General features: G+C 38.7%; 1 non-coding gene across 1 annotated transcript; it reads left to right on the forward strand.

Annotated features, from left to right (window-relative positions):
* Positions 1 to 241: 241 nt before the first annotated feature.
* On the forward strand, positions 242 to 358 carry LOC138369218 (U5 spliceosomal RNA). Its single transcript, XR_011229778.1, has one exon. It is a non-coding gene; the product is annotated as a U5 spliceosomal RNA (small nuclear RNA).
* Positions 359 to 8,580: the final 8,222 nt, after the last annotated feature.

The following is an 8,580-nucleotide window of genomic DNA, read 5'->3' on the forward strand; positions in this document are numbered from 1 at the left end:
TAGTACGTGTCAAACAGATAACACAAACTATGTTATGAAAACAATGCACGCTTATAAATATATGCAAACAGTAAAGATACAGAATGAAGCTCATGGTAGCACAACAATAGAAAAATATTGCAAAGAATAAAGCAATTGTTGTTTCTTAGAGTTACCGGTCGATGCCCTTCTAGTCCCGAAATAAGTTTACCTCTTTCGCCTCAGCGCTCTGTCGCCGGTATTGCTAATTTTCTCATGTATTTAACTCTGGTTTCCCTTCAAAACGCATAAATCTTTCGCCTTTTACTAAAGATTTCCGTGGGGGGGAGCAACTCAATGAGTCTTAAATAGTTTTTTCTTGGCCCATTAAATTGGGCCTTATTACCCTTAATATTGGTAGTTCAAAGTAATAATACTGGAGCTACTTCGTGGCTTGGACAAAATATAGGAACCTGTTTGCAGGAGACTAAGCGGACTATCCCAAATATTATCCTAAAGCACAAACTGTAAATTATATAAATCTTCTTCCACCTGCCAAATAAGCAGTCAAATTAGAAGATTAAATAACATAAATAAAAACCCACCCGAAATATCAGTTTCCTTGGAGCGAAAGGAAACCATTGGACCAACCAACAGATCCTCCTGGTCCAAATAATTCACACTAAGTAACCTCATTTATCTTTCCCAACAAGGTTTGAAAAGAAAAGTACCTTTCATAAATGGTTTCCTCACAGAAGCAAATGCAGTATTTGCAACTTTCACAGAAATCTATACTAAAGATAATGTGGAGAGTGAGGTTTAGATTACATATTATAAGCACTATCTCTTATCTCACAAATGCACTCTACAATAGTTAGTTTAGTTCATTTGTTATGCACCCCATACCCATCTAGTGGGCGGTAGTGGAAAGGGTTACAGAGGCACATAATGGGCTCAGGGACTGAACCCCACAATTCATTTAGCTAAGCAAGTTACAATCTTGATGAGCTAGTTACAAAATTCAGTATAAGTCGTCACATCATAAATGGGTTCGAGATCGACCACAAGTATAGTTTATAAATTAAGCAACTGACATATGTGGAGAGCTAGTGTCATAACTGATATGTTTGCCCTGCACACCGCCCCCCATCCAGTGGGCAGCGGTGGACAGGTTACAATCACTTAGTTACTACCTACAGTTAGCAAACTGGGGATATTTGGCTAAAATTTCTGGTACCAGATTATTTTATATTTTATTATTATTAACATCTTTATTGACAAAATTATTTAGAATTTTGCCTAATCTGAGGATTTTGATAGTCTTATTAAAGTGAGGATAATGCTAGTATTCACTATCACGCAGGACAGAGGGCCATACATAAGACAATAGGTCTAAACTGTAGGCTGAAGCACATATCATGGTTACAATCAATGTTTTAATGTATGGATATGTGAAAACAACTTTCTACTGTGCACTCCCACACAAGGGCAGGGATGGGTTCATAAGTGATGCAGCTTAGAAGTAATATAAATAAAAATTGTTCTTCATTCTTTAAAATAGACAAGCAAATTTTGGGTAAATTGTTAGGATGTCGTCCAGAACACCTGAGTCAATAAAATAGTTACACAGTTGGTGATACAAGAGGCCAGGAGGTCTAAAGTCCTTTACGGTTTCACATTCATCAATATAGTGTTCTAGTGAATGCATTAAAGGTTTATCACAGAGTTTACAATCTGAGTATTCTGGTAGTAGCTCAGCCTCATTAACCTGCCAGATGTGTCTATAGCCAAGGCGAATTCGCGCAATGACTACATCACATTGCCTGGTTCGGTTACTGTGCTGACCATACAAGAGTTATTATCATTGGCAAAAATTACATTCCATTTAATATTACAAGCTACTTCCGACATACATTGTGATGGGTTATTTAAGGACTGCAGAGCACTTTTAGAGTCACAGAAAATAACTCCACCATCATTGAGCTTAAGGTATTCAGTGGCTAGATAAATGCCCAATAGCTCGGTCTGTGTCGTGCTTGCCCAGTTGTTCAATCTCTGTGTACTAGTCATGATCATTTCATTCCCTTTATACACTGCACATGCACAACCTGTTCTACCAGTGCCTAACTGCACAGAGCCATCAGTAAAGGCATAGGATTCAGTCGGTTTGAGAATTTGAAGATGACTGTCAATAGCTTCTAATGTTATACATCTCAAAATGTCAGTGTTATACATTTGTTTTACACTGATGGGGGTATAATGCAGAGAGACCTTCACATCTTTCCAAGGGGGAATATAGTGAACAGTTTTATCAGGATTAAGAGACACATTCAGTTTCTGAAGATTATAGGCACAACAACTGAGCCACACACTGTAGGGAGCTTTTTGCGGCGGATTGAGGGAACAGTCAGAATTGTTTAGAATGGAACTCAATTTAATTTGAATAGAGGTGGGGGGACCATTATTTTTCAAAGTTTTGGCGCAAAACATAGTACTAAGTAGAACTATTCTTTCGTAAATGGAAGGTAAGTTTAGTTCCCTTCTCATGTTAACAATTCTGACAGTTCTAGGACAACCCAGGATGATGCGCATGGCATCATTTTGTACTACATCTAGGCCTTGTAATTGTTTAGGAGAAAAATTAAGAAGATGCAAGGCATAATAATCAACAGATCGTATAAAGGCAATATAAAAACTACGAGCATATTTTATGTTAATGCCAAATCCTTTGCCAACAAGAGTTTTGAGAGGTTTAAGACGCTCAACAAGTTTTTTGCGCAGGTTGCTGAGGAGGTTTGTATCATTAACCTCGACTCCAAGATATTTATAAGACTCGCACGTCTCCACGGGCACTCCATTAATAGTATAGTTAACATGAAGAGAATGGGGAATAAGAACCCTTGTTTTATCAACAGAGATTATGAGGCCACATTCTACTACTTTCTTGGAGAATGCATCAAGTAACACTTGTAGCCTTGGTTTACTGTGTGCCATAATACAAATATCATCAGCATAACATATAACAGTTTCCGTAGGTTGTACAGGTATGTCATGGATAAGTTTGTGCACAAGTATATTGAAGAGCATAGGACTTAGGACACCACCTTGAGGTGTGCCTAGTTCGAATGCATCTGTTCTTGTACTTTTAACTCCTTTAAATAGGACACTAGCACGCCTGTTGGATAGGTAGTTCTTTATCCAACTCAGAAGATTACCTTACTGCTCGGCTTAGACTCGGTTACAAGTATCTCTGGGAATTCTCATTATCTGCTGATGTAGACCTGACCAAATGTAAACTGTGTCAACAAAATTATTCGCACACCCTCCGTCACTATGTGACGGAGTGCGAAAAGATACGTGGATTTAGAGACAATTCTATAACCAATGTTCCAGCGATGTGTCAATATTTCATTCAAAATGATCTGCTACCAGAAATTTTAGCCAAATATCCCCAGTTTGCTAACTGTAGGTAGTAACTAAGTGATTGTAACCTATCCACCGCTGCCTACTGGATGGGGGGCGGTGTGCAGGACAAACATATATTTTGACACTAGCTCTCCACATATGTCAGTTGCTTAATTTAGAACCTGTACTTAAGGTCGATCTCGAACCCATTGTTGATGTGATGACTTATATTGAATTTTGTAACTAGCTCATCAAGATTGTAACTTGCTTAGCTAAATGAATTGTGGGGTTCAGTCCCTGAGCCCATTATGTGCCTCTGTAACCCTTTCTACTACCGCCCACAAGATGGGTATAGGGTGCATAATAAATGAACTAAACTAAAACTTTGATTCCAAATTCAGCAAGTTGCTCTAATATTATTTCGCCATTCGCTACATCGAAAGCTGACTTTAGGTCAATAAAGGCTGCCTGTGTCCCATCCTGGGAGTGTACAAAATATTCAGCAAAGCATGTTTGTGTGCTACACTTGGGCATGAACCCATATAGGTTTGGGGCCAGTTTTTCTTTGACCTGAAACATGACACGATTGAGAACAATTCTCTCCAAGACTTTACACATGCAAGATGTAAGGGAAATGGGTCTGAATTTTTGGAGAGTTAGGTTTAGGAATTGGTATTATGAGACTTTGTGTCCATTTCTTTGGCAAGATACCTTGTGAGAGACTCATTTGATAGAGGTCAAGCAGAGGGTGGCTAGGGACATCATTCAGTAAGCTCAAGATGTTATAAGTTATACCATCCTCACCAGGGGCAGTTTGCTTAGGTTTTCCTAATGCTGATGTTAATTCAAAGGGGGTTATAGCAAACTGATCTGTTAAATCTGGTGAGGAGCGTGCTATTTCAATATTAAAGTTTCTGTTAATGTTAGTATGTCTTAAATGCTGCTGTATATCTGGGGGTAAGGAAGAAATTTGTGAGACACTAGACCATTGAGCTGGAACATTGGCTATAGAATTGTCTCTGATTTCACGTATCTTTTGGCACTCCATCACATAGTGACGGAGGGTGTGCGAATAATTTTGTTGACACAGTTTACATTTGGTCAGGTCTACATCAGCAGGTAATGATAATTCCCAGAGATACTTGAAACCGAGTCTAAGCCGAGCAGTAGTAACATCTAGAAGTCTGCTAATTTTATTGGATGAACCATAGATGTGTGGCTCCTCTTGCATGATAGTATGATGATAGATGGAATTACTGGTCTCGATTTCACTTTGAGCCTCAGATCTACAAGATTTTATTGAAGTTCTTGGTGTACTGCAGCTCTCAGATTGCTCATTGACAATCCAAGGTTACACTCAATTTCTCCTTTAAAGACAGATTCTTTGGCTAACCCATCAACTCTATCATACATTCGGAGGCCAACATGAGATGGACTCTGTTACCATCTTTAATAACTTTTTTGTATCGGGCACGAGTATGTTACAGTTATGTCTTAAAGAGTTGAGAGCAATTAAGGATGATAAGGAGTCACTTACAATTAATGTATCAAGTTTGGAGACTTGTACACATTTCAGTGCAAGAAGCAAGGCAAATAGTTCTGCTTGAAGGGTAGAGGCCCAGTTGTTTATACGGACTCCCCACTCAAAATATACAAAATATAAGCCATCTCCCATTGTCAGGACAACTGTACTTCCAGCTGCACCCGTGGGGCGGTGTAGGAAACCATCAGTGAATATGTAATAGAAACTGGGAATCTGAATTTAATTTAATAATAAACAGGATATAAATTCATTAATTAACCTCTTCCTTTCCAAAATTCTAAGTCTTTACAACACTTATTGTCCTCTCCTCACCAAGCAAGTAACTGATTATTTATTTATTTATATACCCTTGGCTCAAGTTATTAACCCAAGTACATGAAGACCAAATGTCAATAATCAAAGAGCAGTCGGCCTTAATAATGAACCTGCAAGGTTCATTATTATCTTTGCAGGATGAAGCTGGAGCCTTACTCAAGAATAGGTTCCAAGGAGTTGTCATAGCCAGGGGGTGATAATGGGGGACGAGCTCCCATGACCTATAAAATGCTCCTATACGGCATGCGTCTCCAATAGCCCCTGACAACCAAGTCCAACTCCTGGTCTGCACGGGTGGCTTAGTCTTTAAGTCTGGCGGAATTGCTTTTACCGACAGGAGAAGGGGCGAGGGCGTGCCTCTGGCGCCTTAAAACCAACTGCTCCGGGTAGATGGGACTCGATAGCCTGGGAAGGCAGCCCATCTAGGGGAAGGAAAACCCTGATTTTAAACCTCCGCTGCCTTGCGGCCATACCCCTTTTTTTTGGGAAAGGCTTCAGGAGTCAACCTCGAGGAAAAATCCGGAGTTGGAGCCCCTAAGGCAGTTCGTTGTTGACGTCGACCTCGTTCTGGCAGCTCCTGCGACGTTGCTGGAACCATGTGTACTGGCATTTGCCTTTCTATTGGATAATTTCAGCAACGTGGAGAGGGGGGACCTGCTGCATGGGTAACAGTTTCTCCTCGATATCTACCTACCCTGGCTTTGTGCCCTGTCAGGGCGTAACTCCAGTCTTCCGAGACTGAAAGATGCCTACTACTCAAGAATAATCAAGATCTATCTACCAAAGTCGTCCACCTCAAACAAGAATTAAACCTTCTCAAGAACACAGTTACTAACTTCAATCCAGATGAAACCACTAGAAAACAGGAAGAAATGTTACAAAAGTTTGAGAACCATCTGAACAACCTTCAACAGCAACACACTGTTACCCAAGACGAAACAGACCAACATGAACTACTTGAGTCTGTAATTATCTCTTCGCGTGATTTTCCCCAGGAAACTGACGGAGAAGACTGTGCTGCCATCGTGATCAAGGTATTGCAGGATAAGTTAAGGTATTCAATCCAAAAAAGTGTCATCAAATCAGCTTATAGAGTGGGTACCAAATCATCTGGTATAAATAACAGGAGAATTCGAGTTAAACTAGATAGCTGCTCCCGCAAGTCTGATCTTATCTCATCTGCAGTCGCTAGTAAATCCACTGTTTATGTGAGTGAATGTCTGACCAGGTTCAGGCAAAATCTCTTTTTCAAACTGCGTGGTTTCTGCAAAAATTCATGTATAATCATTGTTTTGTGCGAGATGGTAAAATTATAGCTAGGAGGACTGACACTGGAAAAACCTATTCAATAACCACTGAAGCTCACCTTAATTCTTTCCTGAGTGCCTCTGGGATAGCTGCTGTTGTGCTTTAGCTCTGCCTGCTCAAAAGGTTTTAACTTTATTTAAAAAAAAAATTGTGATCTTTATTATTGTCTTTTTTTCTCTTTACTCCCATGTTGCATAGTACACTGGCTTTGCCAGTGTACTATGGAACATGTAGTATAAACATGTCCTCTAGTATAAACTTCATTATCCAGTGTTCCTGAGTGTATCTCTATTTAAACTACCTCATTTTGTTTTAGTGTAACTCTAGTATTCAACTATAGTGTACTTATAATAGTATAGTAAGTAAGCTTTTCATTTTATAGATTTCATAATTGCTTTTTGACTCTTTTGGTCATCTATTGTTATTTATTATTCTAGTTCATTTTTTTACATTCCTAAGTGCCCATTAAGTTTATATTACTTAAATTACCATTAAGTTTATATTACTTTAGGATTTATATTCAACTTTTTCTTTGTAACCCAGGTTGCCTAGCCCAACCACCATTGTAACCCAGGTTGCCTAGCCCAACCACCATTGTAACCCAGGTTGCCTAGCCCAACCACCATTGTAACCCAGGTTGCCTAGCCCAACCACCATTGTAACCCAGGTTACCTAGCCCAACCACCATTGCTCCATTGTGCTCTTTGCTTAGCCTGTGCAATTTTGATCATTAGTGCAAATAAGCAAATAATTACCTACAGTGTACCTGAAAGTACTCTTAAGCAATCTACCTCATTTATGTGTATAGTTTTATATATATATATTTTCCATAGCTAGTTCTTTTATCATTGTCTTTTTGGCTTCTCTGTACAACAGCCCTCTTATGCAAATTATTATAGATCCAGACCATAACCTCTTATCTAGTATCTATGACAATTAGCACTTTAATGATCAAAATTGCAGATATGACACAGCACATTAAATTATTAAATTAAATTAAATTAAATCTTTTATTCAGGTAAGGTACATACATACAAGGTAAGATACAAAGTTGATGGATTTATAGATAAAGATAATACATACAATGCCTAAAGCCACTATTACGCAAAGCGTTTCGGGCAGGAAAAACATTAAAGACTAGAAAACTTAATACTAATTGAGTTTAAAGTTTAAAATGCTTTGAGAACAAATAAAAATAAGAAAGGGGGGGGGGGACATGGCTGAAAAAGCAGCACAAATACAATTAGGTCGACAAACAGCGTTGTTTAAAAAAACAGACATGGGTTGACAATAGAGGGGTAAGGTAGGTTACAGGGAATTTATTAGGTAGTGCTTCGTTTTTATCTTAAACTGGTTGAAAGAGGTACAGTCTTTAACATGGTTGGGAAGGTCATTCCACATTCTGGGTCCCTTGATTTGTAGAGCATTTCTAGTTTGATTAAGTCTTAATCTTGGAATATCAAAACTGCATTTGTTTCTGGTGTGGTGCTCATGGGTTCTGTTATAACCTTCAATGAAGCTTTTGAGGTCAGGATTGGCATTACAGTTCAGCGTTTTATATATGTATAATACACATGAGAGAATGTGCAGCGACTTAATATCTAACATATTCAGAGATTTGAGTAGGGGAACCAAGTGACGTCTGGGGCCAGAGTTGGATATTGTCCTAATAGCAGCTTTGTGTTGAGTAATTAGAGGACGTAAATGATTTTGGGTAGTAGAACCCCAAGCAAAAATACCATAGTTGAGATATGGATAGACGAGGGAGTAATAGAGTCACCAGGGCAGGGCGGGGTACATAATATCTGATCTTAGAAAGAATGCCAACAGTTTTTGAAACTTTTTTTGATATATTTAGAATGTGTCCTTGGAAATTCAGCTTATGGTCAATGAGAACGCCAAGGAATTTGCCATTTAATTTGTTACAAATTTGGGTATTGTTTATTCTGAGATTTATTTGATTTGAGGATTTATTGCCAAACAGAATATAGAAAGTTTTGTCAATGTTAAGGGTGAGTTTGTTGGCAGTTAGCCAAAGATGGACTTTATTT

The sequence above is a fragment of the Procambarus clarkii genome, chromosome 3 (genome assembly GCF_040958095.1).
Source record: "Procambarus clarkii isolate CNS0578487 chromosome 3, FALCON_Pclarkii_2.0, whole genome shotgun sequence".
In the NCBI taxonomy this organism is placed as follows: Eukaryota; Metazoa; Arthropoda; class Malacostraca; order Decapoda; family Cambaridae; genus Procambarus; species Procambarus clarkii.